The sequence below is a fragment of the Terrapene carolina genome, unplaced genomic scaffold (genome assembly GCF_002925995.2).
Source record: "Terrapene carolina triunguis isolate 2854851 unplaced genomic scaffold, T_m_triunguis-2.0 Scaffold624, whole genome shotgun sequence".
NCBI lineage: Eukaryota > Metazoa > Chordata > Testudines > Emydidae > Terrapene > Terrapene triunguis.
Window position 1 is genome coordinate 130,677 of NW_020664975.1, and position 10,776 is coordinate 141,452.

The following is a 10,776-nucleotide window of genomic DNA, read 5'->3' on the forward strand; positions in this document are numbered from 1 at the left end:
GGAATAGATCTGGACAAGGAGAAGAAATCTGGAGATAAATGTGAGAAGCGAGGGACATATGCTTTTTTGTTAAAATATTATATGTTTGCTGTTAAAGAAAAGAATTCAGACTACTTAATGTAGTTTTAGTTAAATAAAACAATTTAAATGTCTGTCTGGTGATGTTCTCCTCCTAATACAGCATGGCAAGAAAATCCTCCAACTATTAATGATTAACCTGTTGAATTGGAGATAGTTCACCTCCTAATGACTTCATAAATATGTGCTTCAATTACCTTTGGTAAATGAAATAACCAAAAAATCATTCATTTTCTGATATAGCTGTAAAACTAATCTGAAAAGTTTTCAAAATAAATCACTGTTTAAAAATGTATAGTGTGTACCTTCTGAAAATGAAACCTACATATTAACTTCTGAAGAGCCACAGATTGGCCACCCCCATATTAAAGTTATAACAACCAACAAGAATGCACTTTTATGTAGAAAACCATGATTAAATTGAGTCTTCCTGACTAGAGTTTTAAATCATAATTTAAATCAAATCCACCCTGCCCGCTGTGCTCTTGCCCCCGGCCCCTTCATTCCCCAGGGGGGCCCCACAAAAAGTTAATCCAGCCCTGTCCAATACAGTCATAATAATCATTATATTTTTCATCTCATGCTCCAAATGGAAACTTCCCTTTTAATTACTTCAGTAATAAACAGCCTTTGTACTGCTATAGTGGAGTTTATAGTGAAGTGAGTGTCTTTACTGCTGTAAGGTCGAAGGTTAAAGCCCAACCTCTCTCTCTTCTCAGGTACAAATCAAACAGGTATCAAACCACGTTAGTTGTTAGTTCTACATTCTGATTGGTCAGCAGACATAGTGCTCTCCTTGTGACAGGATCCCCAGGGTACAAACAGGATCTGGGGCACCACTGTGGCCCCTTACATCTCCAGCCTGGGCTGTCTCTCACAATATCACTCAGCACAACAGTAGGTGGAGCCCCACACCCAGCTAGATTGCCTGAATGCTCCCAGAGCCACTCACAAATCACACAGAGAAAGGCACCAGCCAATATCCCCCAGCTCCCCAGCCTTGTACCCCAGTGTAAGTTTATTGCCCAGTCTGCCCCTCCCTCAGTGTGGAGAGGGCATGTATCAGCCAGAAATGGAAATCCAGCTGTGGTGAGAAAGGAGAGTTTGCCAGGGATATGGCTTGTTACAGGGGCTGCCGTAAAGCTGGATACAATGTTGCATTATTTAATGCATTACGCTGTGGAATTTGTATGTTCTTGCAGCTGGATGGTGTGAGCTGAAATTATTTTCCTTAAGGGGAAGGCTGGCACTGCTCCTTGTTCTGCTGGAGAATGCCTGGATGGAGATCTGGATCCATCAGTCACACGCCTTCATACGGCTGCTGTTTCCTGTGGCTGGGCACTGCAGCCGGGACTCTTTTGTGGCAGAGTGGATATGAGATCAGATTCAATAGGGAATCTGGAGAGTGGCCTTCTGGAACCAGAAAAGAAGCTTAAACTGCGATGGGAAAGGCCTGCTGGACAGAGATGCTGCTGGGGAAGCCGCTGGTTACTTCATGAGCAACCAGATACAATATTGTTACAGATCCTGACTCACATTGTGATGAGACACATTGTTACCGTTATGTCAGGCAACCTGGTTACATGGTTGGAAACCTGCTTCTAACCAGCCTTGCTGCTTCATGGCATCCAGATGCTGTCAGCTCTGGTGCATGGGCGCAGGCAGAGGATCTCACTGCTGCTGGGTTTTTGTTGCTGGTGAACGTATTGCCTGAGCATTGCAGTCATCAGTCAGCCGCATGTGACATGCAGTTATTTTTGGCCAACAGAAGTGGCCTCCAGGGGCTGAGGTGGAGGCTGGAGACATGAATCCCTCATCCCATGTCACTTGCAGCTGACTGTGCCAATGAGCATTCCCAGACTGTTTAGTGGAACATCGGGATGGGAGAGTGGGGATGTTCTCCAACAACAAGGACAAAACACAAACAAACAAAAAACAAGGGCTGGGGGAGAGAGAAACAAGCTAGAGGCCATGAGTACAAATCATCTCACTTCTACTGAGTGTTGTTTGTGTTTGCAGGCACCCACCCCCCCAGCCCTTATGACTGACCATGACTTCATATTCCCAACCCTAGAAGGCAACCTAGTATTGGACACCTTTGCAGCCCACTTTGCTAATAAATTAACAGAAGTTGCACAAGGTCACTGAAGTCAAAATGGGGAATAGAATCAGGGTCTCCAAATCGAATCCCCAGGTCTTAGCTACTCAGCCCCACTGCCTTGGCTGAAAGTGTCAAGTATCTGTTCATTGGTTCTCCTGTTGCTAACGGTTACACCACATCAGAGCCAGCAACAGGAGACCAGAGTCTTGATTGCAAATGTTCTACTGATGACCAGCAAATACTTGTGTAACCCATTAGCACAGCATGTGTTATGTTCCCTCCAGCAGCTAGCCCACACACAGCCCAACAATTATTCACGGAGCTGAAGTGGTGTGGTGGGGATCTGAAGAGACATGATTTAAATCAACGGTTTTCACCCCTGGCATGGAAGGTGGCCTCTTCTTTATTTGCATCCTGCAAGGTTTTAATCTACATTTAATAGGTTATTTAGTTGCAAAGATGTATACAATGAAAATGTAATTACAGGGGTATATACAATCTACATGTAAGATAACAACCTTTATTAGTTTTCATGAAGTTTCCACATCAGACATCTTCTCATCTTAACACTAACAACCCTAAACTGAAGTGTGTATCTAATTACCAGGGCCTACAGAATGGAAAGGTAATGTAATAATAAACAACAAGTTTTAGACAAGCAAAAACAAAACACTTAACATATCTGGTTTGATCTCTATCTGCACAAATGAATTGGCCTGAATACATATTGATACACTTAACCCTTTGATATTCAGACACAAGTGAATTATTGCTCTGATCAGAGCTGGTCTGTCAGTGTCACATGAGCAATGTATTTCACACACTGTAACTGCCTTTGAATACAAGTTCCCAACTGGCAAGGAGGAAGATCAGCACCATGTGGACAGCAGAGCTCCCAAGTTACTGGATTAGTGGAAAATTCACTATTTTCCCTAATTTCTGTTGCTTTTTCTGTCTTGCTTCAAAAGCAGACAGCCATTCACAGACACACATGAGACTCTTCTGCCAGCAAACATGCAGCAAAGTAAGCATTAGAAGCCATGAGTTCAAAAGTCACCTCTCCTTTTTGTTCTTTATATTTCCATGCACATCACAACCCTTGTCACAAATACAACACCAGATCCCCTGTCCAAGATAGCAGAGAAGTATCAGACACTTTCTCCCCCAGATTACAAAGTATTTGAGAGGCTGCACAAGGTCACTTCTGGTAGAACTGGGAAGAGAACCCAGGTCTCCAATATGGAAAACCCAGGTGGTAGCCACTCATTCCTTCTGCCTTTGGGATGAATGCATAAAATAGATATGATCTGGTTACCACCCCTGCACAACAGAGCCAGGCACAGAACCCTGGAGCTCTGACCTCTAATCTGTCTAGTAAGCATTTGTGTACCTGATGGAACAATGTGTCAAGTCCCCCAACAGTGACTGGCCTCAGAAATAATGGTGAGGGATCGGGGAGGCCGTGTTACAAATCTTGCTGCTGCGAGAATGGGGACTGAGTGGTTCCATGGGGTATTAAAAGAAGAAAACTAAAATATATAATTTAATTCACATGCTAGTTGAAAATGTTATAATCTATTGATTGAGGGGCAATGTGCCCTAAAATCCAGGTATTCCATATTGAAAACATCAGTCACACAGTTTGATGGCTGGTGTCACACACGGGCAGGTTTGGGAGCGGAGAAGTAAAGTGACCCAACCAGCTCTCTCCAGACCATAGCTGAACAATTCCTGAGGAACATGTTTATATAAAGCACGTTGCCTAGACTGTCGGATGGAGAGCAACATATCACAGTAATGTCCAGGCTATCATCATAGTTACATACACAGATATCCTCACTGGTGCTGGGTTACACAACCAATTTCGAGGGGTGGGGGGAGGGAATCCTATGTCTGCCTTCAAAATTCACAGCTGGGAAATTAAAGGGAAACAGACAAGAAGAATGTTTGATATGTTTCATTTACCTTAAGTAAATGAAAGGCTTAAAAGGAGCTGAGAGGGAACTTTCATAACCAGACCACATGGTAAAAACATCCACAAATTGGAAGAAGTGCTGCTCTGAAAGGTGCATGAATTAGGGGGTGGAATTAATGCTAGAGTCTCACTTTCAGAAACACTTCATAGATCTCCATCTCCCTCTCGCATTCCCTTTCGTTCTCCCATTTCTTTCATTTCAACCAGTTGTACACATTGTTTTCCATTTGTTTATTTCTCTGAGTCTCCCGAACTCTTCTCTGATCCGTGTCACAGATCATTCCAAGCCAGGTACCCAGTTCTCTCTGCTGAATTTATCCCCTCCCCTTTCGGTGCCCCCTGAGCTTTTTCCTTCTCAGGATTGTTTTGCTTTCGTTCTTCTCATTTCAGCTTCCCCCCACTTTCCCCGGGCTCCTGACCTTATTCCTGTTTTACTTTATCTTCACCTTTTCCCATATCATTTCTTCTCTCCCTTCTGGTGAAACCTGCACTGTCCCTGACTCTGCCCTCCTCACAGTCACCTCATTTTCATTGAGATGACAACTCCCTCCCCGCCCCAACTCATTCCCAGTCCCAGTCCGCTGTTCCCTTTCTGCCCCCCATGTCTCAGTGACACTGTCTGACATAGCATCACAGAGGACCCTGGCAAACAGGCTGCACAATCCCTGGGGCAATGAGATTGGCTTCTGTGCCGTGATCACGCAATGCTCTCTATGGTTTGACAGTCCAGACTTGAGACCCAAAGTAACCTCTAGGGTCAGAGACTCCAATATAGAAAGTCCGCAGGAAGAAGTCATAGAGACTACAATGTGAGGCCAGAGAGACTGAACTCACAGGCCGCAGTGGGATGTTTTCACCGCCCTCAGGGACACAGGCTGAGTCGGGATTCCCACCACACCCAGAGCCAGGGGCATATTCTCTCCCCATCAAATGAGGCTGGTGGGAAAGCGAAGATCAGGGCCTCATCACCAGCACTGATAAATGTTACCTGCCCCCAGTCACAGTCCAGACAAACCCAGATCCTGCTGGGGGCCTGGCTCACGGGCAGGGGGATCACAGGAGAGGTGAGAGGCCTGGAATTGATCCCAGTTCTGCTGCACAGCCCAGATCCCCCCCTCAAGGCTAAGGCTGATCCTTCCCTTCCGCCTCACAGGCTCTCTGGCCACCCCTACAGCCCAGCCTCCCCAATCCCCCACCTGCACCTCCCAGCAATGTCTCCCCGAGGTGAATCCCTCACAGCCCAACACAGAGGCATAGGCGTGTGCAGCCCATTTCATTAGGATGTGCACCCAGGGAGCCCCGCCTCCACCCTGCCCCCATCCACTCCCTCCTACTTCCCACCCCCTGACTTCCCCCCTCAGAACCCCCAACCCCCCCTGCTCCTTGTCCCCTGACTACCCCCTCCTGGGACCCCTGCCCCCAACTGCCCCCCAGGACCCCACCCCCATCTAAGCCTCCCTGCTCCTTGTCCCCGACTGCCCCCCTAGGACCCTACCCCTTACCTGTCCCCTGACTGCCCCGACCCTTATCCACATCCCCACCCCCAGACAGACCCCCGGGACTCCCACGCCTATCCAACCACTCCCCGCCCCCTGACAGGACCCATAGAACTCCCGACCCATATAACCCTCCCTCCTCCCTGCCTCCCTCAACCCCTCTCCACACCCCGACTCCTGACAGCCCCTCCAGAACTCCCGACTCATCCAACCCCACCAGCTCCTTGTCCCCTGACCCTCCCCTCCAGAGACACCCCCCCACACTGTCTGCCCCCCCAGGACCCTCCTTGCTCCCTGTCCCCTGACTGCCCTGACCCCTAACCACCCCCCACCCCCTGACAGACCCCGGGACTCCCATGCCCCATCCAACCCCCCCTGCTCCCTGACTGCCCCCTCCAGCGACACCCCCCCACCCCTAACCACCCCCCAGGATCCCACCCCCTATCCAACCCACCCTGCACCCTGTCTCCTGACTGCCCCCGCCCCTTATCCAACCCCCTGGCCTTGGACCCCTTACCATGAGATGAGGCTCCTAGCCTCCCCGCGGAGCCAAACACTGCCCCGCAGGAGCGGGCAGCCCCGGCCCCCAGAGCGCTGCGCGCACGGCGGCATGGCTCCAGGGGAGGTGGGGGAGGGCCCGCGGCTTGCTGCGCTCAGCCAGGCACTCCGGCCCGGGAGCATGGACCCTGCGGTTTGCCGCGCTGGGACAGTGCAGCCATTTGCCCACCCCTGCCTATGCACAGAGACATAAGTGTCAAATCTCTCAGGGTTGTTGGGCAGATCCTGCCATGTGTCTCCCCATCTCACAGTCCATGATCATGGAGAAACACAGACATGCCCACATTCACCAAGACCGCAGAGGAATCTGACTACAAACAGACCTCTCACCACAAGTTTTCACAGGTTAGTAACAACAGGCACATTCCAAATACTCCCGGCTTTTCCCCGCTCCATTCTCTTCCCTCAGAGTCTTCAATTGGGCCTGGATTTTTTCCTGTGGAAACAGAGATGATGGGGAGGTTTCATTCTGAGGGCTTAGAGGGGTGTGTAGGGGGATGTTTTTCCTCCCAAACCCAAGGTGACTGTTGGTCCTAATCGGCTGATGACACGAGAGCCACCTGGAAAATGAAATCTGACAATGGAGATTGGGAACGTATCATATTCCGACTTGTTACCAATTCAGGTTCAGTCTTTTTAGTAATTAAAGAGCAACCTCAATTATCCAAGGGTAATTGATATTTATTAATTCATTAGTAGTACAGTACATAACATGAAACTGGAGTCACATGGTGGTGAATCAATTCATGTGGTTTTCAGAAGACTAAATTAACAAAGAGACAGAAATCCCAGAGACCACCTAGGCTCAAAATATGGGCTGGGATTCTCTCAGGAGCCAAGTCCCCATTGAATTCCTGCCCTGAAGCCCTGGGGACTGCACTGGTTGGACAGACCTGGTCTAAGCATTAGGGCCAAGCCCCATTAGACAGGCTGATTTGTGGTAAGAACGGTTGGGCTTTGCCCTAGTGCTGTCCTGAACACTCTCAGCAGCAATGCCTTCTGGGTAAATACCTACAGTCCCAGTCCCTGGAAAGATTACAGAAGCAGCGGATCCTGAGAGATGTGAAGAGGCTGCATTGTGGGACTCATGGAACCACTGTGGCTGGTCCTTGCCCACATACACCACAGAACAGGTCAGACTGACCCAGGTCAGCACCGCCCAGGGGTTAGTTTTGCTGCAATCCAGTGTAATCCCAGTGGTATTTGGCATGGAGCTGAGCTGTCTGGATCTCTTGTGTGTGTGGATTCAAGGTGCTCAGGGTCCATGCAGCATTTAGCACAGTGACCTCCTCTAGTGCAGGCCGGCATCTGAGTTTAATCCTTCATGGACCAAAAAGGGAATTCAGAATCCCAGTGAGAAACCTCATCTCCCTGCTGGGCCTGGGGTGTTTATCAAGGAATCTTTCCTTCCTAATGGCCACACTTCATCACTGTTCAGTGCTGCTGTGGGGGTGGCAGCCTGGTCTAGCGGTTCAGGCACTGAACTGGGCCTTCGGATATCTTGGTTGTATTCCCAATTTTGCCACTGACCTGCTGCATGACCTTGGACAAGTCACTGTCCTCTCTGTGCCTCAGTTTCCCCCCCCCTTGTCTGTCTTGTCTACTCCATCTGCAACCTGCTCAAGGTGTAAAAAGCAACAGAGGGTCCTGTGGCACCTTTAAGACTAACAAAAGTATTGGGAGCATAAGCTTTCGTGGGTAAGAACCTCACTTCTTCAGAGCTCCCAATACTTCTGTTAGTCTTAAAGGTGCCACAGGACCCGCTGTTGCTTTTTACAGATTCAGACTAACATGGCTACCCCTCTGATACTTGACTGCTCAAGGTGGACATTGTCCCTCGTTGTGTTTTATGCGGAGCTCAGATCTCATTTGGTGAATGTGGGGGCTGCTGTGATCCAAATAAAACTAATAAGTTCTATGATACAAATCAGTAACAACATCAACAGCTTGTAACTTCCCCATCTCCAGCCTGAACGCAGCACTCTCACACAGACCAGCCTGCAGCTCTTGTGATTCAAGCCTCACTGATCATTTAACAGCTTCCGTTCTGTAAAAAGCACAGAGGCCAACTTTCCAAAGAGTGGGGCTTGCCCTGCCCCCACTCCACCCCTTTCCCCAAAGCCCCACCCCAACTCTACTCACCCCATTCTGCCCCATCCCCCCAAGGCACTACTTCTTACTCCTCCTCTCCCCCCCCTGTAGCCCCCACAGCTGAACTCGACAGGCGGGAGGCACTGATCAGCAGGGCCTGCCAGCATGACCCACACGGTCGGCACCTATGGTAAAAAAAGTTCCCTTATTTCACCAGTGGAAGCTGGTTTTGACAAGGATTCAGCTTCTGAGATAAAAGTCTCCCATGTCAGAGATCTTTAAAGACCATTTTTTGCCCTTCTTGCCACTGTGCCAGATCATTTATTTTTCAATAGTATCTCCCATACAATGAAAGCTTTGGAGAGCTGAATAATACAGATACACTTGTAACAGGCAACTTCCAGTGAAATGAACCTTGTAACTAAAATCCAAAGTTATTACCCATTCAATTTGACAGCAATTCTCTACCTTGTACTCCTGGGCAGCTTCCTCTATAGCAGTGGTTCCCAAACTTTAACAACCCGCGAACCCCTTTAACTAAAATGTCAAGTCTTGCGAACCCCCTCCTAAAAATGAAATGTCCAGGTATTTTCTCCTTTACCTGAGTATAAATTATAAAAGCCGTGATCTTGGAAATATAAAATTTGTTTTTATGACATGCTTATTACACACTATTATTAATTATTATTTATCATTACAGTATTTTTATTACATTATGAAAATGGCAACATTCTTCCAAGAACTCACTTTCATAGCTTGTATCACTTTGAATAAGCCTGTTATAAGACAAGGCTCCTATGTTTCATCAAGGAGTATCAGATGTGAAAGAGCATGAAGATATTTAAGAAGCCAACTCAAAGAGTTCCTCCTATACAAGCATTCAGGTCTTGAGCAGTCCAGGCAACCAACGCACGTTACAACAAAGCTTAAACTTGTTCTTCATAATAATTTTAAAAACAATACTAGCTGCCTATTTAATTTTAAAAACAGCAGAAAATATCCACCTCCCTTTCCATTTCTTATAAGGAGTCTTGAAGCTTAAATCTCCTCAGTGTAATAGATGTGCTTGCTTTGATCGGCTTAGTTCTTAGAAGTCCAGGTCCCTAGGGACAGCTCTGTCCGCCATTAGGGAATTTTTCCCTGAGAACCCCCTGTAACATTTTGCGAACCCCCAGGGGTTCAAACACCCCAGTTTGGGAACCACTGCTCTATAGGAACCACTGTGTGAGCTCTGTGAGCCTGGGATCTGTCGCACACCACACAGATGGGGGTTTCATCCTCTTCACAGAACAGTTTCAGAGCCTCCTGGTGTTCCCCACACACCTCATCCCCTGCTGCTCCTTTCGCTGCCTGAAAAAATCAGCCCTTTGGCTATTTCTACATTTGTCAGCTGCCTGTTGGGCCTGAGGTTTCTCTGCTGCACAGTTTCTCTGCACTGAGGGCAGGAGGCGGCTGTATCGGATCCCTCCCAGCACTGGCTGATGCAGGCTCGGCCGAAATTGTGCCCACACTCCCGAGTGACAGGTTCTGTGAAATACTCCAGACAGACGGGACATGTCACTTCCTCCTGCAGGCTTTCCACAGGGTTCTCTGCAGCCATGGCTCCCTCTGGGCAGTGGAACAGGGTTAGTTTCACTTTCCTCATGTCAGGAATGTAGGGGCAGGTTAGTGGTGGGGGTGATGTACCAACACTTATGGTGAAAAAAATCCAAATAAAACCCCCAAACAAAAGCCTTGCCCCCCAACTGCCCCAGCCAGGGCCCCCAAAATGCACCCCACAGTACCAGAGCCAGACCACCATGCCCCCACCCCACTCTGCTCCAGTCAGGGCCCCATGCACCCCACCACCCCAAACCAAGTCCCCCACCATACACCCCCCACACTGCCGATACCAGCGCCCCCTCCTCATTCTGCATTCAAATACCTCCCCCCATACACTCTGGGGTTCCCCTCAAGCAACACCTTTCTGTGCCCCCCCAGAAGCCCCCACAGACAGGGTCCACCTTGCCTCTCTCAGCCCTCCCCCCCCCCCAACCAGTCCAATGTGCCAACCAGGACCCACCACCCAACACCAAGAGAAAGACGGACCAACATAAAGAGCAGAACTTGTAAGTTTTTTTTAAGCAGGGGGGCCAACCCGAGGTACAGTCATTACACACCTGTAGCAGACCCCCAGTAGACCCTACCCACAGCTGGTACACCCCAGATGACCAAAGACTGACCAATAATTAGCACAGGACAGTGGGTGGCACTCCCCTCCCCCAACCAGCCCTGTAGAGCCACCCCTCCCCCTGTCCCCAGCCCAGCTGGGCCAATCCCCCGCAACTCCCTTCACCAGCCCCTCCCCCACACTGCCTGGGTGTTCCCCTCCCCGCAGCTGCCCCCCGACTGGTGCACTGCAACTGCCAGGTGAGCAGGGCAAGGGCAGGTAATCACCGCTGCCCCGTTGCAGCTACCGCTATTCCCCCCCAAACCAC

General features: G+C 49.1%; 1 pseudogene; it reads right to left on the minus strand.

The window, feature by feature from the left end:
- The window catches only part of LOC112115881, a 44,413-nt pseudogene extending 34,514 nt beyond the window's left edge, over positions 1–9,899 (minus strand).
- Positions 9,900–10,776: the final 877 nt, after the last annotated feature.